The sequence below is a fragment of the Hylobates moloch genome, unplaced genomic scaffold (genome assembly GCF_009828535.3).
Source record: "Hylobates moloch isolate HMO894 unplaced genomic scaffold, HMol_V3 SCAFFOLD_1, whole genome shotgun sequence".
In the NCBI taxonomy this organism is placed as follows: Eukaryota; Metazoa; Chordata; class Mammalia; order Primates; family Hylobatidae; genus Hylobates; species Hylobates moloch.
The window spans coordinates 71,055,248-71,079,449 of record NW_026652276.1 but is presented as its reverse complement, the minus strand read 5'-3'; the positions used below and the strand labels follow the sequence as shown (position 1 = coordinate 71,079,449).

The window sequence follows — 24,202 nt, the reverse complement described above, 5'->3', positions numbered from 1 at the left end:
AAATAATGAAGCAGAAAGATAGAACTTTCTAAAAGGAGAACTTAACAAATTCACAGTAATACTTGGAGATTTTAACAACCCCCTTTCGGTAATAAATAGAAAAATAACCAGCGACAAGCTATCTAAAAATCAAAAAGGATAAAGAAGATTTGAACATTATTAACTTGACCTAGATGACATTTATAGAAAGAACATCATATGTGGCAATAGCAAGAATACACACTCTTTTCAAATGGACATGGAACATTCACCAAGGTAGACCATATGCTGGGCTATAAAACAAGTCTCAATAAATAGATAAATTTGGCTGGCCAGGCACAGTGGCTCATGTCTGTAATCCCAGCACTTTGGGAGCCCGAGGTGGGCGGTTCACCTGAGGTCAGGAGTTTGAGACCAGCCTGGCCAACATGGTGAAACCCCATCTCTACTAAAAATCCAAAAAAAAATTAGCTGGGTATGGCGGCGTGTGCCTATAATCAGCTGAGGCACAAGAATCACTTGAACCCAGGAGGCAGAAGTTGCAGTGAGCCGAGATCATGCCACTGCACTCCAGCCTGGGCGACAGAGTGGGACACTGTCTCAATAAATCAATAAATCACTAAATATCCCAAAGTATTAAAATAATACAGAGTGTGCTTTTTAACTATAATAATATTAAATGTCAATATTTTGATGAATTAACTTGTATTAATAAATGTCCCTTCTTATCTCTGGTAATAGTCATTTTCTTGAGGTCTACTTTGTCTGATATTAATATAGCCCTACCAGTTGTCTAATGTAATGTCGTGTATGGCATGTTGTATATCTTTTAAAAAAGTTTTAGTCTATTTGTGTGCTTTTCTAATAGGCAGTGCTTTTCTAATAGGTAGCATATTGTCAATCCTTGCTTTTGTATCCAAATTCAAAATAATAATAAGATAGCTACAAAAATTTCCAAATGTTAAGGAATTAAGCAACACAGCTATAAATAACCTATGAGTAAAAAAACAAATCTGATGAGAAATTAGAAAATATGTTGAACTGAATGATAACAAAATCTCAAAATATCAAAACATATGGGATGCAACTAAAGCAGTGTATAGAGAGAAATTTATAGTTTTAAATATTTTTATTAGAAAGGAGAAAGATGTCAAATCAATAATCTCAGCTTCTATCTTTTTTTTTTTTTTTTTTTTGAGACAAGGTCTTGCTCTATCACCCAGACTAGAGTGCAATGGCATGATCATAGCTCATAGGCCTGCTTTGGCCTCCCAAGTAGCTGGTACTATAGGCATGTACCACCATACCTGACTACTTTTTTTTTTTAAGAGACAGGGTCTCTCTATGTTGCCCAGGCTAGTCTTGAACTCCTGGGCTCAAGGGATCCTCCCACCTCGGCCTCCCAAAGTGCTGGGATTACAGGCATCAGCCATCTTGCCTGGCCTCAGCTTCTATCTTCACAAGCTAGAAAAATAAGAATAAATTAGACCCTAAGGAAGTAGAAAGAAGGAAATAATAAAAAATAAAAACAGAAAGCAATGAAACAGAAAACAGGGCCAGGCATGGTGGTTCACACCTGTAATCTCAGAGCTTTGGGAGGGAGGTCAAGGTGGGCAGATGGCTTGAGGCCAAGACTTTGAGACTAGCCTAGGCAAAATAGTGAGACCTTGTCTCTAAAAAAAAAAAAAAGAAAACAACAACAACAAAAAACTTCAAACAAACAAAATTAGCCAGTGCCTATAGTCCCAGCTACTTGGGAGGCCAATGAGGGAAGATCACTTGAGTTGAGTTCAAGGCTGCAGTGAGCTATGATCAAGCTATTGCACTGCATCCTCGGTGACGGAGCAATACCCTGTCTCAAAAAAAAAAAAAGAGAGAGAGAGAGGGAGGGAGGGAAAATGAGCAAAGCAGGGAAAAATCGAAGTCAAAAATTAGTTCTTTGGAAAGATTAATAAAACTGATAAACTTCTGGCAAGACTGATATCAAACATGTGTTTCACAAAACACAAACTTCCAATAATAGGAATGAAAAATGAGATATCACCACAGACCTTACAGACATTTAAAAGCTAATGCTGGGATATTATGGACAATTTTATTGCATTCATTAGATGGGACAAAGTCCTTGAAAACCATAACTTACCAATAATAGCAAAATAACACAAGAGAAAATTTGAATAGCCCTAAATTTATTAATTACATTTGTAATTAAAATCAAAACAAACAGCACACCTAATAGGATGGCTGGTATTTAAAAACAGCAACAACAACCCAGAATATAACAAGTATTGGTGAGGATGTGGAGAAACTGGGAAATTGGAGCCCTTATTCATTGCTATTGGAATATAAAATGATACAGCTGCTATGAAAAAACATTATGGTGAATCCTCAGAAATTAAACATAGAATTACCATATGATTCAGCAATTCTACTTCTGGGTATATACCCAAAAGAAGTGAAAGCAGAGACCAAAGAGATATTTGTACACCCATATTCATAGCAACATCATTCACAATAGACAAAAGGTAGAAGCAACCCATGTGTCCATTGAAGATAAATGGATAAACAAAATGTGATACATACATATATATATATATATATATATATATGTACAATGGAACATTATCCAGCCTTAAAAAGAAAGGCAATTTTGATGCATGCCACAACCATGGATGAATCTTAAAGATATTACGCTAAGTGAAATAAGCCAGTCATAAAAGGACAGATATTGTATGATTCCTCTTATATGAGGTTCCTAGAGTAGTCAAACTGATAGAGACAGGAAGTGGAGTGGTGTTTGGCAGAGGTTGGGGAATGGGGAATTAAGTTTTTAATGGATAGGGGAGGGGCAAGAGGAAATGCGGAGATGTAGATCAAAGGATACAAAGTTGCAGATATGTAGGATGAACACGTCTACAGATCTAATGTATAATACGAGGACTACAGTCAATAATATTGTATTATATTTGGGATTTTTGCTGAAAGAGTAGATTTTAGGTACACTTGCCACACATACACACAAAGGTAACTATGTGAGAAGATACATTTGTTAATCTGCTTGCCTATGGCAACCACTTCACTGTGTATATGTATATTAAAACATCTTCTTGTATACCTTATATATACAATTAAGGAAGAGAAGCTAGATACCAAAAAAAGTAAAAAATAAATAGATAAAGAGTTTAATTTAGGGAAGATGAAAAAGTTCTGGAGATGGATGAAGTATGAAGAGTATGAAGAAAGCAACAAAAATTTCCACAAATCCTGATAAGGTGTTCCAGTTTTTTAAAATTTACTATGTGAAAAATCTGAAAACGTGGTCCTGACCCTTCACTTAACTCAAATTAATGTCACATCAAAGGCATATATTGTACCAACTTTGCCCACAGGTTCCCATTTTCAGCTCACCATCCTATGAAGTTCCTTCCTCTTGAATCCTAAGAAGGCTAAAATGAAACAGAACAAGCAAGACTTTAGGGCCATGCCCCTATGAGATCTTAATGCCAAGGCTCAGTCATGAATAGGCAATGGTTAAAGCAATCACTAAGGAACAGATGAGAAAGGAAATGAAGCTCATTCAAGTATTAGATTGACAGCGTCATTAAAAATCGCATTTATTATGCTACCAAGTATAAAGAGGCATACCAAGAAAAGCTGACAGACTTCCTGCCAGCTCTAGATGTAGGTAGGTATGTGCCTATTTTAGAATGTAAGGAATAGAACAAATGTATAAAAGGACTTGGGTTCAGCATACATAGTAATATGACAAGCCAAGGAGAAGGTGGTTTTAATAATTACCAGTTTCCTGAGCAGACTACCACCACAATGAGCATAGTGGCAAAAGCAGCAGCCTTGATACAGAAGGCCAACTTGTGGGGAGCAGATGTCTCCCCACCTACAAATTTTGGCTAGATGCTTTGCCTACCACTAAAATGGGGTCCTTTTCACAATGATTCATACATCTGTCTGACCATATCAACAAACTATAACATATGCTACAGGAATAGGTAAAATGTAGGTAATGCACATGACAAAATATCTCTTAACTGCAAATTTTGCTTTTGGGGAGCAACAGTTTTGAGTAATACTTTTTTTTTTAAGAAGGATTTTAATAAAAGGAAAGACTCCATGGTATATTTTGCAAACTGAAAAAATATTTTAGGAAGCAAAGGCTGAGCACAGTGGCTCATGCCTGTAATCCCAGCACTGAGGCAGGAGGATTGCTTGAGCCCAGGAGTTTGAGATCAGCCTGGGCAACACAGAGAGACCTCATCTCAAAATAAAAATAAATAAATAAAAAGAAATAAAGCACCAATTCCAATATCTCTTCCATGTAAGTTTCATTTTTTTTTAAAAGTTAAATATTTACCATGTGTGATGACCTATCCTAAGCACTTATATACAGTATATTATCTTATTTAGCTTCCATTTCCCTATCAAGCGGTACTATTTTAAGAAAAAAAAACCTATAAAGGACGAAGTAAACTAACAGGCCTAAAGTCACCCAGCTAAAAATTGATAGAGATTCAATTCCAGTCCAAGCAGTCTAATTAAAGAATCCACATTCTACCTTTTTGGATTTTTTTGTTTTTGCTTTTTTGAACAGCATTATTATTCACATAAATATAATCCACCCATTTGCCTTCTACTTTTGTACACCAAATATACAAGAAGGATCATGTTACTGATTCCCCAGTCTTTACTGGGGTTGCTAATTTTGTTGTAACTGATTTAAGGAGGCCCAGAATTCCTTCTCTCCCTTCATCTCTCTCAACTCTGTTTTTCTCTTCGGCCTTAATCAAATAGCAAGCAATGCCATTGGTAGCCAGCAGTCCCCAGATTTAGGAAAGCACAATCATTCTCTTATTTGGCTTGTCATATTACTATATATGCTGAACCCATATATAACAATATTTATAATATGTACTCAAATCTCAAGGTGCAGACAAAAGGCTCTTGCATCACCTAAATAATGTAACATTTTAACACCCAGGTCTTTTCACTGGTTTGCTTTTGCAGAGCTGAGTAGTAGAGGCAAAGAATGGCTTCTTAGTTCCCTTGCTTTTTAAGCTGGTTCCTAAGACTGCTTTCTTGCATTTTAATACTACTAGAGGAACACCAAAGAAATAGAGCAAAGAGTACTGCTGTTTGTGTGACTCTATAACGATTATCCTTGGAGCACTTAGCTAGCTCTAGGAAAAACTATTTGTAAAACTCCCCAAGGATGATTCCCAGTTGTCTCAGCTCGCTGCAACCCCAGGGAGAGTAACTGCTATTAACCATACACTAAATGCCAGTCCACCATTTAAAAGTTAACTTCCCTTCAATGTTTCCTGAGTTCTGAGTATCCTTTAAATAAATAAATTAGTGAGACATTCATGTTTTCACCTTTGTAACTGTTTAGCATTTCTTCTCAGCTGGGAAGCTGGGAAGCAAACATCACCTAGAATGAAGTTGCACTAAACATTACCTGAGAGGCTAGCATTAATGAGAACAAATTAAGCGCTACTGTTGTACTTTTTTGGAGAGTGAAAGCTGACAGGTAAGAAATACTTAAGTATCAACTACACTGCAGTTTAAACTGAAGCTTCAATTAACCCTGGCAATTTCAGAGAACTCAGAGGGTGACCATCTGCCAGGCAAACAGCTTAGGCAACTCATGCATCTTGTTTTAATCTTTCTTTGGATGATTATAATTTCAGGGTATAAATAAGGTTATTAGCAAGAACAGAACAACAACAATAATTACAGTAAGTATTTGCAGAGCACTTTGATCACACTATGACGTCAGTAACTCTGCAGCTTCAAAATGGGAATTTCATGCTTAGTGTTTGTTCTCCATGACTGCCCTGAATGGTGGCTACATGATACGCTCACACAAAAAGAGGCAACTAGGACTTAGAAGTTATTTCTCTAAGGGATTTAATGTAAGCTCATCTCAAAGCCATCTCAATCCAAAATATCTGAAGTATTCTTATTTCTCTGGATGTTGTCTCCAAACATGTTATACTGGGCCAGAATGAAATTGGTTTTAACTTATTTACCTGGCATTTCACATTTAGACTTCTGTGTATGGAAGAGGGAAAAAAGCCTGGATTCTTGATGGCATCACTGAACAGGTAAACCAATGATAGTCTATCTCTGGACTTCTTGCTAGGTGAAAAAAGTAAATCCTTTTGTATTTTAGCCACTATTAGGTTTTCTGTTATGTAATATGTATTATTGTTAAGTCCTGGGATTTCAGAGACAAATCCATTTGGTTTCTGCTCTCAAGAATTACCATTAAGTGAAGAAGAAAGAGATGCAAACAAAGAATCCTGACATGATATATAGTAAAGGTAAGTACAAAATGCTATTGGAGCACAGAGGAGTGAATGATTTAAGTCTACCAGTGGTGGCTTTGAGAAGCTTTCTGGTGGAGGCAATATTTGTGCTGGGTATAGAAGAATGAGTAACATTCCACGGAGAAAAGGGTAAAAGCCAGGGAATTTCAGGCAGGAGGATTAGCACAAATAAAGATTAAACAGGTGTGAAAACATGGAATATTCAGAGAATAAAAAGTAATATAGAAAGAGGTGCCCACCTAAATAATTCTGGATATGAACAGTGTCTATAAAACTGAAGGCAATAGGAATGGTAATAAGCACTGTACTCTAGTTGATAAAGAGTTAACAATTCTGAAATCAGTATACAAGGAAATCAGAATTCAACAATTAGGAAGTAGGTGATACTTGGCAGAAGCCAGGTTTCTCATTGTTGGAGTGGGAGGTTACAAACAAGGGAGAAGAAAAGGTTAGAATAATCTATATGGTAATGGCTTAGAATGCGAGTCATTTGTATGCACTCATATTTAGCTTAATATACATATGTTACATATAGAAATATCTGTAGATATGTATGTATACATTGATTAGTATACACACATATATTTCCTTACTCTGTCATCTGAGAGGGCCTAGAAGTCACCACATCCTGGTGGCAACAAGCACACCCAGTACCCAGATCTTCGTTTCTAACCATTCTCTAATAAAACAGAACCATGGCTCCTTGGAGAAATGGCTGATTCTAGGATTGAGGCAGAGAATATAAGATGAGCCTAGTGCATCTCACAGTGCCAGAAAGTAAGGAAGTGCAAACACACACACCGGAAAAAACAAAAAAACCTACAGCACTGAGGGTATTGTCGAAAGGACACTGGAGCCAACTGAACGTGTACCCAATGGCCAAAGCTAGAACACTCTGAAAAAGTAGTTTTGGATTACAACCCAAAGTATAAAATAAATATCCGTGTATCCATACTGATATAAATGATTAAATAAACAAACAAATGAGGGAGAAGAGAGAAATCGTCCATGCAAACAGTTGTAAATAATTTATGTAAATAAATACTCTTCCCTTAAGGAAGTGGAACATAACTCCTCACTAAGTGTGGGCAGCACATAGTGACTTCTTTCTAAAGAGTTCAGTTGTGGAAAGGGGGAAAAAATAACTCTGCAGCGGAGTAACTTGACAAAGACTTCCTCAGCCAGGTGATCAAGGTTAACATAAACAGTGATAGTGCTGATAGTATGTATTCTTGACATAATGTGATAAAAAACAGCACTTTACCTCTATGTTCTTCCTCCCCAACCCCCATAACTTCAGTCTAATCATAAGAAAACTATCAGATAAACCCCAGTTGACAGACATTCTATAAAATATGACTAATACTCCCCAAACTGTCAAGGTCATTAAAAACAAAGAAAGTCTGAGAAACTGCCAGAGCCAAGCAAAATAAGGAGACGTGATGACTACATGTAATGTGGTATCCTGGATGGAATCCTGGAACTCAAAAAACTCATTAGGTAAAAAGTAAGGAAATCTGAATAAAATATGGACTTTAGTTAACAATAAAGTATCAATATTGGTTCATTAACTGTAACAAATGTACCATACGAATCTGTTACTAACAAGGGAGACGGGGTATGGACTATATGGAATCTCTCTATACTAACTTCACAATTTCTTCATAAATCTAAAAGTGTTCTAAAATTAAAACTGTAAAACAAAATAATTTTGTATGACTACAGACTATGATGTGAGGTGCAGACAAGTGGGGTGGGGAGGTGGTTTTAAGGCTGGAAAGTTAGGCAGAGGCCAGATAGGCCTTCATGTACACCAAATTAAGCAGTTTGAATATTTTCTCATAGGCAATGCAACAAACAGAATTTTAAATAAGAGAGCAAGATGATGAGATCTGTTCAGTTGTCCCCCGCCCCCATCCTGTCTGCAGGGGTTAGGTTCCAAGATCCCTAGTGGATGCCTGAAACTGTGAATAGTAACAAACCCTATACATACTATGGTTTCTCATATAGTTTAACTTACAAATTAGGCTTAAGAGATTAGCAATAACTAATAAAACAGAACAGTTATAACAATATACAATAAGTTATGTGAATATAGTCTCTCCCTCTCTCTCAAAATATCTTCTTATATTATATTAACACTTCCTGTGTTGATGTGAGATGATAAAATGCCTACGTGATAAGATGCAGTGAGGTGAATGACGCAGGCATCGTGACATAGTGTTAAGCTACTGTTGACCTACATCTGAAGGAGGATCAGCTGCTTCAGGTAATCCTGGATCATGGAGCCATGACGGTGTCAATGGTTGGCTGTCAGGAGCCGATGATGACTACTGGGTAGTTAGAATTTATAGAGTGGATACACTGGACAAAAGAGTGATTCACTTCCTGGGCAGGACAGAGTGAGATGGTGTGACATTTCATCATGCTATTCAGAATGGCATGCAGTCTAAAACTTCTGCCTTGTTTATTTCTGGAATTTTCCATGTAATATTTTCAGACCATGGTTGACAGCGGGTAAATGAACCATAGAAAGTGAAACCATGGATAATGGGGGACATTATTTATAAAGATTATAAATATTTATAAAATGTATTTCTATATATTATAATGGCCTTATACTACCAATGACTGATCAGTGAAATCAAAGTTCTGGGACCAGGGCATGTGTAGCATTTAAAATCTCCACATACAATCTTGGTGTACACTGAGGATTGAGAACCACTCAGATACAGAATTAATGAGAAGAGAAAGAGGCCCAGGGCTACACACTAAGACTACACACTAAGATCATGACAGCTAAAGAAAACAGTGGCCATGAGTATCAACGAGGGCACACATTCAAGTCACACTTCAGAGGCAGAATCAATGAATTTCTTGCAATGACTAGATGTAAAAGTTGTGTGCAGTGAAACAGGAGACAAGGTTTCTGGCTTGCGTAGCTGAGTAGATGTTGATGGTATTCAAAACAGAGTTCATACACACATGCAAAAAGCCTGGATAATGGTGGGATGAAGGTAGGGAAGGGAAGATAATGAGTTCAATTTGCACATGACAAACTTTAAGGATCCTACAATATATTCAAATAGATATCCCCAATAGGTAGTTAGAAATGAATTCATGTGAGTGGTAGGTGCTAGAGATGTGTATCTGGGAGTCAAGTCCTGGTTTTACAGGTGGTGGCTGAAGTCAAGAGGAACTGATCAAGAAAAAAAAATAGGGCAGATGGAACGAATGGTAATACTGATATTTAGGAAGAAGAGGGGTTAGTTTATGGGACTGAATACTAAAGAATATTAAAAGAAGCCAAAAATAAACAATTTGTTTTGGAAATATAGGAAATCAGTGATGATCTTTATCAAGGTGATTTGAACCCTGGCTCTGCCAGCAGAAAACAGTTTAATCAATATATAAGTCATTGGAGTAAAGGAGGTAATGAATGTAGATCACTGACAGGCAGAGGAGAGAAAAGCAGAGAAGTTGGGCTGTCTTTTGAGGGATCATGTAGGTGAAAGAAGGGTATTTGTTAAGCTGCAAAGATTCTTGAATATCATTGTAGGATGAGAGAACACACACACACAAAGACTGAAGATACTGAAAAAAGAAAATTGCTGACAAAACAAGTTTTGAGAATAAGTAGGCCAAAGAAAGGGGAAATAAGTACACAGAAAACACATCAGCTTTGTGAGGTATCTAGAACAACTTCATGCTCTGAAGAGTAAGAACAGGTGAGTTTGTAGCAGAAGATGGCTAAGACAGTCCTTTCCCAATGAGCTCTTCTTCATGAAGTAAAAGGCTGTAAGGTAGAGGGGCATGAGAAAAGGAGGAACAAAAAAAATGGGAAAGGACACTAACATTTGAATAAAAGAATGTCAATGAACATAAGTTGCCTATCTAAAGATGCAGCTCAAATTAGTGGTTATTTATTGGTTGTCTCTCAAGTATTCACTCCCTACTTCCCATAGCTTGTGGCCTTGAAATCTGTACATTTTCTGAGAGGCCAGAGTGGGCCTGATTGAAGCCAGAGGTGAACGTATACCCTATGCTAAGCCAATCGGCACACTTCTGTACCTCTGGGCATAATGGTTGGTTAGGAAGTGGGCATGTGGCCAAACCTGTCCAACAGAGTACCTTTCTGTTTTACTGCTAGAGATCTGGGAACAAAGATAATTTTTAATACCTATTAGGTATGAAAGAGGAAGCACCTGTTATGTACGAAAGAGGGGCTTTTTCAACAGCCCCAAAGCTGTTGAAAGCTGTATTAGTTAGCTTGGGCTGCCACAACAAAATATCATAGACTAGGTTGCTTAAATAACAGAAATTTTATTTTCTCATGGGTCTGGAGGCTAGAAGTCCCATATCAAAGTGCTGGCCGATTTGGTTCCTGGCTTGTAGACAGCCACCTTCTCATTGTGTCCTCCAATGGCCTCTGTACATTCGCAGACAGAGAGAGATATCTTTGATATCTTCTCCTCTTTTTATAAGGACACCAGTTCTATTGAATTAGGGCCTCACTCCTAAGACCTCACTTGATCTTTATTACCTCCATAAAGGCCCATCTCTAAATAAAGTCACATTGCGGGGTAGGCCTTCAGCATATTAATTTAGGGGGACACAATGCAGTCCATAACAAAAGCCACCTTGGAGCCATGAGTGGGCCTAGCGTTAGGAATGCATGGTACAAATACAGGATGAAGCCAACTAAGAGGCAAGAAAACTGGGAAGCTAAAAAGAGGTTAATAAGTCCCATTGTTAAGTAGTTGGATTAAATTCCTCTGTTTTTTTTTCAGTTATCGAGCCAATATATTTCTTAATTGTTTAAGCCATCTGAGTTTTCTGTTATCTGCAACCAAAAGTAACCTAACTGATAGGGCAGTTATTGATTTCCTCTACTACCTAGTTTGTGGGGTGAAATAATTTCGTTTGATCTGGATTAGGACTATTTACGCTTGTGGTATGGAAAGCAATGGTGATTTAAGATGGTGGAAGTGAAGGAGAATATAACTAGTAGCCACAGAGTAAGCCCATGCTGACTGGGAAAAAAATAATGAGGAGGGTAGAAGGAATTGGAGGAGCTGATGGACTTAAAGTGGCTAGAGTCTGGGTTTAAAAGAAACAAGGGGAGGGACCCAGCAACTTGGGAGGCTGAGGTGGGAGGGTCTCTTGAGCCCAGGATTTTGAGGCTGCAGTGAGCCATGATCATGCCTAGGTGACAGGGCAAGACCCCGACTCTAAAAGGAACGGAAAAAAACAGGGGAGGGAGAAGACAGATAGGAGGTACTGGTTAGGAATGAGGCCTTCTAAGTTTTTTGTTAACCCATGTCACCTAGTAACAAAAACAGTAAACACTGTAACAATGAGAAAGAACTACTGCTTTGAACGAGAGGCTCTTACAGTGTGGCCAAAACCACAAGGCCACAAATGCCTATGAAAGAGAAAGCTTTTAGTATTGACAAAAGCTAAAACATGGACTCCCATCCACCATCTTATGTTAATCTTCTGAAAGTCATTATAATAGATCTGCATCCCTTGCTCTTCAGGAACAGTCACCCACTGGACACATCTGCTAAAACAGGGTTTGTCCAACCAACGTCCTATGACAATTATTTAAATTGCATTTTTATTATGATAATAATCTAAAATTCAATAGGAGCCATGTATAACTGCTACTTGATTTCAGTGCCTGTGTTTGCATTTATGATCTTGCTGGCAATAAGCAGCATAGATGTAATACATAAATAATGCATCTGAGTATACAGCACACTGTAAAAAGATTCTGCAGTATTTTGAATAGAGAAAAGTGGTAAAGGAATTGGGAAGACACATAGCACACAACAGCACAGACGGGCTGAAGTCAAAAGAACCTGCGTGATGATGGTCAGTAGTTTCTTTATAATGAGAGTTGCAACTTATTTTCAGTAAAACAACAGCAGTCACACTATACTGCTGTTAATTCGAGTTTTATTGGTTTTGTGGTTGTACTTCTACTTATTTTGATTTTGTGGCTGAATAGGAGCTCTATGCACAAGGAGCTTATACCTAGATTTGTGTTCATAAACAACATAGTAAGAATATTTTAAGTCAACTGAGGGACCTGAGAATATTTTTCCTTTAAACAGAGATTTATTTCTCAGCATTTAGAAATAGTATTAGAAAATTCTGTTCCAGAGAATTCTACAGTTTTTTTTTTTTTTTTTTTTTTTGAGATGGAGTTTCACTCTTGTTCTCCAGGCTGGAGTGCAATGGCAAGATTTTGGCTCACCGCAACCTCCGCCTCCCCAGTTCCAGTGATTCTCCTGCCTCAGCCTCCCGAGTAGCTGGGATTACAGGCATGCACCACCACGCTCGGCCTTTTTTATTTTTAGTAGAGATGTGGTTTCTCCATGTTGGTCAGGCTGGTCTCGAACTCCCGATCTCAGGTGATCCACCCGCCTCGGCCTCCCAAAGTGCTGGGATTACAGGCGTGAGCCACCGTGACCAGCTGCTGGGAATTCTACTCTTACAGCTCCTTAACAGCAGAAATATCCCTAAGCAGGGCACAGTCACCTCAATTCTCTGCAGAAAGCAGTTTCAGGCGGCACTGAAGGGTATGGACTAGGTTGGTTCAGGATCTGCCACTTACTACCACAGGCTGTATCACTACCAGAGGTTGTCTTAGTTTTATAACCTCTGGCATGATACCTAACTTCGCTAGTCTCAATTTCTTTAATAAAATGTGGCTAATAAGGTTATTTCCAAAGATAGGAAGCTTCTGGGAAGTAATGCATGTAGCTTAGTGCTGGGTGCATGGTAAGTGTTCAATCAGTGCTAACTCATTTGCTGTTATCATTAGTCTGCCTCTCCTCACAATTTCCACAGGGCTTTGTGAATACCACAGGATCAAGCCTTCCACTAAGATGCTGCATAATTTGAACAGCCCCAAGTAGTCCCAACTTTTCAAGCAGGCAAAAGACTGATTTACCAATGAAGCAGGATGGTATAGTAGAGGGCTGAACCGACAACAGGCTTAGTACCAAGTTCAAGTCACTTAATAGGTGGCTGAGCCGGGACTTGAAGTTGAGATTAAGTCTGTTGTCAGTTCATGATTTTTTAGGGAAAGTCACTTTGCTTACGCCTATCAGTGCATTCGTAAAATGGAGAGAATTCTTAAGTCACAAAGTTCTTACAAAGAAAATTATAAACTACATAGTGCCTTACAAATGTAAAGTCAAATTATTATTCAATAAATTCCGGAAACATTTCTAAGGGGCACCTCTTAAAACTAAGACAGAAAAAAAAAACCCATAAAATAAAATTAATAAATAATTAGGAACACCATCCCACCTCCCACTGTCTAGCAATCAGGTACTGAGGCAGTCAGTTAGGATCACAAGCTAAAATGAAAGTAACAATCAAGTCTTACTTTCTGCAACAGTGCAAGCAGGAGGCAAAAAGGAGTGCTAGCTCCCCAGCTTTCCTTTCTCCCCCACTGAATGTCAGCACTGGGTGAGGATCAAGTAGACACAGCATAGATGGGGAAATTGTCTTACTGTCAAGGAGGGGTGGCATAGATGGGGAAATTGTCTTACTGTCAAGGAGGGGTGGGAGAAGGCTCTCGCTTTTCTAAATGGACCCCTGGGGTGGAGGTGGTCAGGGACACGCGGGAGGGCAGAGGAGGGAGACTGGAATGGAAGGAAGTCCTCTGAATGGAGGCATCTGGACTAGGAATGCAGGGGGCTGATTCCTAGACTACAGTCCCTCCAGGAAACTGCAATGTTCTAGCTGTGCACCAACTACGGTGTGGGGAAGGCAGCTTCTCCCCATGAGGCCCTCCAGGCAGAGCCTTGTAATTGTCTATGGTCAGGCCGGAAAGATCACATGTGGAATTTCGACCTAGAGCCAGACTCCTCACCCACAAAGAAGTAAACCTTATCCCAGGAAACTATATAAACTTAAAAAAAAATCAATAAATTTAAGAAAGGTTTAGAAAAGCCCATGAATAATAATGTCACAGCAAGCTGCTGAAGAATAATTGAGAATATTAATTATGTTCTTAATCTCCAAGGAATACATCATATAGAGAAACCTCAGTAATCTTTCACCTATGAACGGTCTTATTCCTACGCTCATATGTAAGACAGTTGTTAAGAGCTCAGAACCACATTTTCTATAGGAACATTTTAAATGGTGATTAAGAAACCAGGCTAGTCCACACATGCTTTTTAAATCCATAATGTGGATGAAAAGAAGTGTGCTTGTTTATTTTAAATGGTCTTAGAAAACTGGCAAATCCTATTTTCCCAAATAGCTGAAACATTGCCAATCCACACTGCCTGGGGCAACTTGAATCTTATTTAATATAAAAACAATCTGATTAAATATGATTCTTTCCAAACAACAACAAAACACATAAAACCTGTCAACCATCTCCTTGCCACCTGACAACCTAAGATGTGTCTAGAATGTACTAATGTTGTTTAGCTAAAAACTAGACCTGTACCTCAAAATAAGTGTTGTCCCTTCAAATAAGTCACTTTAAGAGATTACTATTTATTCCAATAATAGCAAAACATTTTTGAAATTCCATTTTCAGATAATGTCCTCATAGCAAGCTATTGTTCTTCTTCATATCCTCAATGATGGCAAACTCTTTGCTTTAGAAGAATACCTTTTGCTTTCAGAGTAAGTTGTTGTTCTTGTTGCCATAAATGTATAAACTCCTGACATAAACAGCTTGGAAGAATAATACTCATTAAGATACAGCTTCTGGTATGTTGTTTCCTTGAACAGTCTTAAGCAGTCATACCTCATAAATACAGTTCACATAGTACATACTGTAATACCACAAATGATAGTATCTTTAGATATTACTTAGATAATATCCTTAGATAGTACTCTTTTCTAAGAAGCCAAAGTTATCTGGAAATATGAGCTGGATATTTTTAAAAAGTGTTTTTATTTAAATGGAACATATACAGTGGGAAAGATCCCTCTATAAATTCAACACAAAATAATATGAAATACCTAGGAATAAACCTAGCCAGAAATATACAAGACCAATATGAAGAAAGCTATACAACTGTACAGAGGGACATGGAAGACAATTTTAATAAGTAGGAAGACAGTACATGGGTTTCTGGGGCTGAAGATTCAATACTGTAAAAACATAAATTCTCACCAAATCATCTATAAAATTAAAGTAATTCCAATAGAAATCCCAAAAATGTTTTGGGGAAACTTTAACAAATAATTTAAAAGTTCATCTGAACAAATAAACATGCAGGAAGCACCAGAAAAATACTAGAGGGAGAAAGAGTGATGTGATTGTGTTGGGTGGAGTTGGGGGATGGTGGGTACTTGTCCTTCCAGACATTACAACACACTGTCAAACAAATAAGTCCTGGGCATACCTCTAACACAGGAAATACAGTCAAAGCAAATGGAACAGAATAGAAAGTCCAGAAAGGAGTTAGAATACATATATAAGAATTCCTTTGTAATAAAGCTAGTATTTCAAATTAGTGGGTTAGAGCTGGCCTATTCAAAGATGTATATTAAGAAAAGGGCCACCTGTTTGGGAAAAAAAGGTAAATCGCTACTCCATATCTAACATCAAAATAAATTCCAGATGAGTTAAACTTTTAAATGTGAAAAATTAAATCTTTATTAGTCTAGAAAAAAAGTGAATATTTACCCAAAAAATGGGGTAAAAAAGACTCTTAAACTTGATACCAAAGCCATAAACTATTTAAAAAAAGAGAACAAGACAGATTGCTTACATTTAAATGTATGGGAAAATATGCTATAAAAGACACTGGTGGAAATAACCTGCAAAATATTACAATGTGTTAATTTATAAGGAATGCTTCGAAAATAATAAGTAGAAATGACCTCAGTAGGAAATGTGCTAATGCTATGAATAAGCATTTACTAAAGAAATGCAGATGGCCACTAGACACTTGAAACTGTTCATCACACTAATAATAAATGTCTCTTTAGGATTCTTTTGACTGCAAATAACAGAAGGCACTACTCAAAGTGGCTTAAATGATAAGGAAATAATATCTGTCATAACTGGAAGCCCAAAGGTTGGGCAAGTTCCAGGTAAGGTTTCATCTGCTATTCTACAATGTCATTGAGGATCCAGGTTCCTGCCATTTCTCCATCTTGCTCTCCGCAGCATCACCTTCATCCTAAGGCTAAGTCCGTTTGTCAATTACAAAATGGCGGCAGCAGTCCCAAGCATCACACAGACATGGCAACATCCAGCAAAAGAAAAGGACCATCTCTTTCTTGTGTCTCTTTTTAGGGAGGGGGAAACTTATCCACAACTTCCCAGCCAGACTTGCTCTCAGATTTCACTGGCCAGAATTTGGTCACAAACTATTTCCAAATCAATCTCTTGTCTGGTAAGAGAACCTTAAGCTAGAAGTTCTCAGAGTATGGTCCACGAATTCCTGGTGACCCCTACCCCCTTTTAGGCAGTCTTCAAAAGGCTAGAATTATTTTCATGATAATATCAACATATTATTTGCCTTAAAAAAAAAAAAAAAAAAAACTGTAGTGCCATTTGCCCCGATGGTGCACAGGCAATGTGGATAAAAGCATTAGCACCTTTGCCTGAATCAAAACAGTGGCATCAAACTGTACAGAAGATCACTGTCTTCTTCACCAACTATGGACTCACCGAAGGAAAAAAAAAAAGGCAGTTTCACGTAAGCATTTCCTTGATGAAGCAATAAAAATTGTTTTCGCAGAGCATCATTTTAACTTTGGTATTTTCTCAAAAATAAATGAAGTAAGACTGTCAAGAAAACAACTGACACCATTTGTTGCCTTTGATAAAATTTAAGCTTCTAAGCAAAAATTAGAATTCTGGAAAACCTGTGTCCACTACTATGAGCCTAACAGCTTTCTAATTCTTAAACACTGTTCTGATGAGAATAAGATATTTTTGGTACTATGAAAGGAAATGTGTCAACATGTGGAAGACCTATACAACTCAATGAGCCAATATTTTCCAGATGACCAACATATGATGATACAAAATCACGCATGGGCTAAAGATCCAGTCAAAGTATAATACAAGACAGACGAATGGATTTTAATGTAGCAGAATATGAAAAATTCACTGACAAGGCTTCAAATTGTAATATTGCAATTAACCTTTAAGATACTACCACTTACTGGGATTTGGTGTAGTATCAAAGTAGAATACCCATACTCATCTGGAGAGACAAAGCACTCCTCCCCCTTTCTAACCACTTACAAAGTATATCTGTCTGAGATCAGATTTCTTCACATAATCAACCAGAACAACATATCACAACAGACTTAATGCAGAAACAGATATAAGAATCCAGTCACATAAAACAATGCCACTCTTCTAATATTTTTCTTTTGGAAAATATTTTTTATAAAAATATGCCATACTAATATGCAATGGGTTTATTAGCCTTATTTTTAAATCACTTAATAATGCAGTTTTTATAGGTGTTGTGATAAAAAAGATTTAATAAATATTTAAACAATTTTTTCTTAGGTTACGTTTCAAATGTAGTAAATATGCATAGCTACAAGCCACATAAACAAATGTTCTTTGGAGCCTTTATAAGTTTTCAGTGTCAAGAGGTCCTGAGACCAAAAAGCTGGAGACTCATTGCCTTAGATTAATTTTCTGGGTGATATGGATAGCGGAAAGCCCATCACACAGAAAACAGTAAAATAATCTTCTGTCATTTTGGCGAAGGTAAAAACACTGTGATAAATGGTGTGCAGGAACAGGCATTCTCACAAACTGAGGGGGCACTGAACTGAGAGACCTTTCCTGAGGGGGCTTTGGTAATACATATGAAAATTTTAAAGAAAAAATTAGACAGAAAATTTCATTTCTAAAAATATATTCTATGGATATAATCAGAAGAATATATTAAAGATTTGTCATAGCATTATTTGTATATTATACTGAAAAACTACAATACAAATATTAATTTTTAGAAGACTGACTAAATTATTATACATACATAGAAAGGAAAATTATGTAGCTGCTTAAAAATGTTGCTAAAGCCAGGCACAGCGGCTCATCCCTGTAATTCCAGCCCTTTGAGAGGGCAAGGCGGGCGGATCACCTGAGGTTGGGAGTTTGAGACCAGCCTGACCAACACGGAGAAACTCCATCTCTACTAAAAATAATACGAAATTAGCTGGGTGTGGTGGTGCATGCCTGTAATCCCAGCTACTCAAGAGGCTGAGGCAGGAGAATCACTTGAATCCGGGAGGCGGAGGATGCGGTGAGCTGAGATCGTACCACTGTACTCCAGCCTGGGCAACAAGAGTGAAACTCCGTCTCAAAAAAAAAAAAAAAAAAAAAAAAATCTTGCTAAAGGCTGGCCCCAGTGGCTCACACCTGTAATCCCAGCACTTTGGGAGGCCAAGACAGGCAGATCATTTGAGGCCAGGAGTTAAAGACCAGCCTGGGAAACACAGTGAGACCCCCATCTCTACAAAAAATTAAAAAATTAGCTGGGCATGGTGGTATGTACCTGTGGTCCCAGCTTCTTGGGAGGCTGAGGCAGGAGGATGACTGGAATCTGGGAGGCTGAAACTGCAGTGAGCCATAATTGCACCACTGCACTTCAGCCTAGGTGACAGAGTGAGGCTCTGTTTCTAAAAAAAAAAAAAAAGGTTGCTAAAACCCTAAATTTATTGGTATGTGATATGGTTTGGCTGTGTCTCCACCCAAATCTTATCTTTAATTGTAGCTCTCATAATTCCCACATGTTGTGGGAGGGATCTGGTGGGAGATAAATGAATCATGGGGGCAGTTTCTCCCATACTGTTCTCATGGTAGTGAATAAGTCTCACGAGATCTGATGGTTTTATAAGGGGAAACCCCTTTCACTTGGCTCTCATTCTCTTTCTTGCCTGCTGCCATGTAAGCTGTGCCTTTTGCCTTCTGCCATGATTGTGAGGCCTCCCCAGCCACATGAAACTGTGAGTCCATTAAACCTCTTTTTCCTTATAAATTACCCAGTCTCGGGCATGTCTTTATCAGCAGCATGAAAACGAACTAACACGGTCTGAAAAGATATCCATGATTTATTAGGTAGAAAAAAAAAGTCAGGTACAAAATAGTATTTATAGTATGGTCTCATCTTAAAAAATTAATGTCTATATACCAAGAAACATGCATATGCATAGGGAAAGTCTAGTAGAATTTATAGCAGTTGTCACTGATTGAAAGGCTCACAGATCTTCCTTGCATTTTCTTCTTAATATATCTCAAAATCTTCTCTTTTTTTTTTTTTTTTTTTTTGACAAAGTCTCACTCTGTTGCCCAGGCTGGAGTGCAGTGACGCGATCTTGGCTCACTGCAACCTCCGCCACCCGGGTTCAAGCAATTCTCTGCCTCAGCCTCCCAAGTAGCTGGGATTATAGGCCCCTACCACCATGCCCAGCTAATTTTTGTTATTTTTAGTACAGATGGGGTTTCACCATGTTGGCCAGGCTGGTCTTGAACTCCTGACCTTGTGATCCACCCGCCTTGGCCTCCCGAAGTGCTAGGATTACAGGCATTAGCTACCACGCCTGGCTTAAAATATTCTTTTTTCTATGTAAACCCAAATTACCTTTATAATTAGAAAATATAAAAATATTTTAAAATCACTAAATATACAAATTCTATATAATACTTATGAGTATAGGATCCACTCTAGGGAATAAAAGATGGTATAATAGGCAGTAGGTGACAGCAACACTAGAATGCTGGATTCTGGACCCAAATACCCAAGGGTAAATGTCCAGAGAAGGGTTGCTTAAAAGACCCCTAATTGTCAGACTGGGTAAGGCTGATGATTATGGATGCTGATTAAGGTGGAGCAAAGAACCAGGAAGTAGAAAGAAATTATTAGAAAAGGAAAAGGGTAACAGGAGAATGTGGGAAACAAACAGCCCATGCTAGAATGCTGAATTCCAGTTATCTAGAAACTTCCTATTCATCAACTATGGCAGGCACTTGCTACACTGTTGTTTGACATTATGGCTGCTCTCTCTTTCCATTTGGTGACTGTGTTTCTGACGCGCCAGGATCGTTTCATTTATAGTACTTGTTAATCATCAGACAGCAAACACAGATGGTACCAGTCAGGTCTGCCCAGCCTTGCTGCTGAAGCTGGAGTCAGCTCCTAGGAAAGCTCGTGCACCCTCTGCTGGTCATCTCTACACCAGGACAAGAGGATCTGTGTCCAAAGGAGGTAGGTAGCTTCCCATATCACAGGGATTCACCTTTGTATTCTCCAGCTAATTTCAGTGAAGACTTTGGGAACCATTTCCTCAAACTGCCACCTCGAACAGACAATTCCAGACTAAAACAATGCCTTCCTTTTATGCCAAAGAGAAACATCCTAAAAACTAAAGTGCTGTGAGAAAATTTTCCATCAAGAGCATTTTAAGTTCAACAATTTCACCTTATTACTTAATAATTAAAGGTGTCCAGATGGCTGCAACACTTAATATGGCTATAAAGCTCCATTAGCATTTACTCTGGTTGAAAATCTGAGAACTACTCTAACAGATCATATTTGTACAGATTTTATAACTTACAAAAGCTCTCACATTCATTTTCACACCTGATCTTCAACTATCCTGTAAGTGAGGGACAAGGTTGGGAAAAGCATTTCTGTTATCGCTGTTGTACAGATGCACGAGCTGAGGCTCGAGCACTTGGTCACACAGCCACAAGAGCCCACTCTCCGAGCAGGCTCCTGACTCCAAATTCTATGTTCTACTTAGTACGCTATTCCATCCGAGCTGCTGATCCATCAGAAGTTTTCTAAAGAGTTGGCATGGATTTTAGCAGAGAGGTAAAAGACCGGAAATACATGTTTCCATAATACATCCCACTTTTGCTTCAAATGTCATCTAAATTTTAGATGCTGAACCCTACATCTGAGGGGTTTGTATTGCAGGCAGTGCTTTTCCCAAAAAGAACATCAGCTGAACAAGGGAAGTGGATATCTTAGTAAGAAATCTACTGAAAACCAAATAAAGTTAACTTAGAATTTCTATGTGTGGCATGTCTATGCCCATAAAAAGTAGATCCTGTCAGGCTTTGTAGCTTTCACTAAGTCAATGCTATATATGAAGCATGAAACTGGGTTGGGGATTGTCAAGTTCTGGTCCTGCTTTCCCTTGAATCGTTATAATCTCGATGATTTTCCCCATGAGAACAAAGTATTATGGATACTGTTTTGTTGGAGTGCCAAGCTAAAAATCAGTATGCTGAAGAAGAGAGATGCAGTGAAATTTAGCCATAATCCCCAAAACTAAAGAACAAATGTAGTAATAATAAATAGATTCAAACAATTATATAAGGTTTGCTTTGTGCTAGGCACTACTCCAAGTCATACACATGCACACACACACAAATTCATTTAGTCCTCCCAAGAATCTTCACTAACAGATAAAGAAATTGAAGCACAGAGAAGTTAAGTAGTTCTAGTTACTTAAGGTAACCAGGGTTACAGATAGTAAGCAGTGAGATCTGAACCCAGGCAGGCTGGTACATGAGTTCATCTTCTTAATCACTAAGTTGTGCTATCCCTATATAGTGGTGTCTACCATATTCCTGTTGCATTTTTAAACTTTTAATTTCAGATTTACAAAAATGTTACAGATAGTACAGAGAGTTTCCACATATCTGATATAGTTCCCCCACTATTAAATCTTACATTATTATGGTATATTTATTATAATTAACAACTCAATAGTAATATATTATTATAAACTTAAGTCCATACTTTATTCAATTTCCTTAATTTTTACCTAATGTCCTTTTTCTGTTCCGGGATCCTTTATTACATGAGATCATGTCATCATGTCTTTTTTTTTTTTTTTTTTTGAGACAGAGTCTCACTCTGTCGTCCAGGCTGGAGTGCAGTGCCACAATCTCGGCTCACTGCAAGCTCCGCCTCCTGGGTTCACACCTTTCTCCTGCCTCAGCCTCCCGAGTAGCTGGGACTACAGGCGCCCGCCACTACACCCTGCTAACTTTTTGTATTTTTAGTAGAGACGGGGTTTCACCATGTTAGCCAGGATGGTCTCAATCTCCTGACCTCATGATCCGCCCACGTCAGCCTCCCAAAGTGCTGGGATCACAGGTGTGAGCCACCATACCCGGCCATGTCATCATGTCTTCTTAGGCTCCTATTTATTCTGACAGTATCTCAGATTTTCCTTGTTTATGAAGACCTTGACAGTTTTGAGGTATATTGGTCAGGGTTTAACAGGTTTCTCCCCACTGTTAAGATATACACCCCTTTTACATAGTGTACTCTTTGGAAGGAAATCACTATGCAGAGCCCACATTTAAGAAGTGGGCAGTTAGGCTCTACCTCCTTAAGGGCAGAATATCTACACAAAATATTTGGAATTCTTTTGCACAGACGATTTGTCTCTTCTCTCCCATTCATTTATTTATTCAATCCTTTATTTATATCAGTACAGACCAGGGATATTTATGTTATATTTCATGTTATAACTAAATACTTAGTTATTTTGCAGCTCAAATTATTTTGAGCTTTGGCCGTTAAGAGCTCTTTCAGGCCAGGAATGGTGGCTTATGCCTATAATCCCAACACTTTGGGAGGCTGAAGCTGGAGGATCACCTAAGCTCAGGAGTTCAAGACCAGTCTGGGCAACATGGCGAAACTCCATCTCTACCAAAAATACAAAAAATTAGCCAGGCACAGTAGCATGTGCCTGTGGCCCCAGCTACTTGGGAGGCTGAGGTGGGAAGACTGCTTGACCCCGGGAGGTGGAGGCTGCAGTGAGCCGAGATCATGCCACCATACTCCAGCCTGGGTGACTATACTCCAGTATGAGTATAGTCACGCAGCGTGACAGAGTGAGACCCTGTCTCAAAAAAAAAAAAAAAATCCTCTTTCAGTTGGCTCCTATATTCCTTTTGACATAGTTCCATTGCTGTGTTTTTGTTTTTAGCACTTCCTTACTTTCTGGCACTCATTTTGTGGATTCCTTGATCTAGTCCTAGAAACAGCCATTTCTCCAAAGAATCTTTGTTCCTTTTATTAGAGAATGGTCTGGGCACCAGGTGTGTTCCTTGCTACTAGATTGTCCTTGCTTCTCAGTCCTCTCAAGGGACAAAGCAAGGAAATATAGGTGTGCATAATAAACCAAGTATATACATATATCTATATATATAATGTGTTTCTATATGCATTCATCTGTATCTATATTAAACTAGAGTTCATACTAATAGCTCCACCTCTAATCCATTACCACACAGATCACTCCAGCCTTCCCTTCTTTCTTGTCTATAGCCTTCTACTCCAACAGTAAGAAACCTGGTTCTTATCATCACCATCCAGTTATTAATTGTTCGATTCTAGTACACTTGTATAGTGGTTTCAGAATTATTACCCCATACTGCCACAGGAAACTTTATCAACTGCAGTATAGTGCTTATGTACAGTTCCCATTGCCTTTATTCTTACAGTCTCATTTCCAAAGTTACTCAGGTCAACACCTTTTCTCTGACCTCTTTCAGTGAGGTTATTGCATATATTTGTAATACAGTTAGATTATTTTGTCACTCTGCATTCCATCCTGGAATCCCCACACTCCTGATATTAAAAAGTTTGAATGTTAAATTCCACTCTGTGCTGTATATAACACATGCATGGTGTCATGTACCCACCATTATAGTCTCAGACAAAATAGTTCCACCACTCTAAAAAAATTCCATGTGACTGATTTAAACCTCTCCCTTCCCCAAACTCCCTGTTTCTGTTACATTTTCTAAACAGAGAATGTACTGTATATCATTGCTTCTCATCCTTTCCCCTTATAACATGTTCACATTTATAAATACGTGATCTCAC

General features: G+C 38.2%; 2 protein-coding genes across 10 annotated transcripts in view; one reads left to right on the top strand and one right to left on the bottom strand.

Annotated features, from left to right (window-relative positions):
- The window catches only part of METTL8 (methyltransferase 8, tRNA N3-cytidine), a 120,568-nt gene that overhangs the window by 80,938 nt on the left and 15,428 nt on the right, over positions 1 to 24,202 (bottom strand). The gene's annotated exons all lie outside the window — the stretch shown is intronic.
- The window catches only part of DCAF17 (DDB1 and CUL4 associated factor 17), a 78,822-nt gene continuing 66,601 nt past the window's right edge, over positions 11,982 to 24,202 (top strand). The window contains exons 1-2 of one of the 2 annotated variants that reach the window (XM_058441223.1): positions 11,982 to 12,200; positions 20,405 to 20,554. The gene's annotated coding sequence lies outside the window, so the exon portion shown is untranslated. Of the gene's footprint in view, positions 12,201 to 14,938; positions 14,985 to 20,387; positions 20,555 to 24,202 lie in introns of those variants that run through there. The other variant, XM_058441227.1, reaches the window with a different exon arrangement.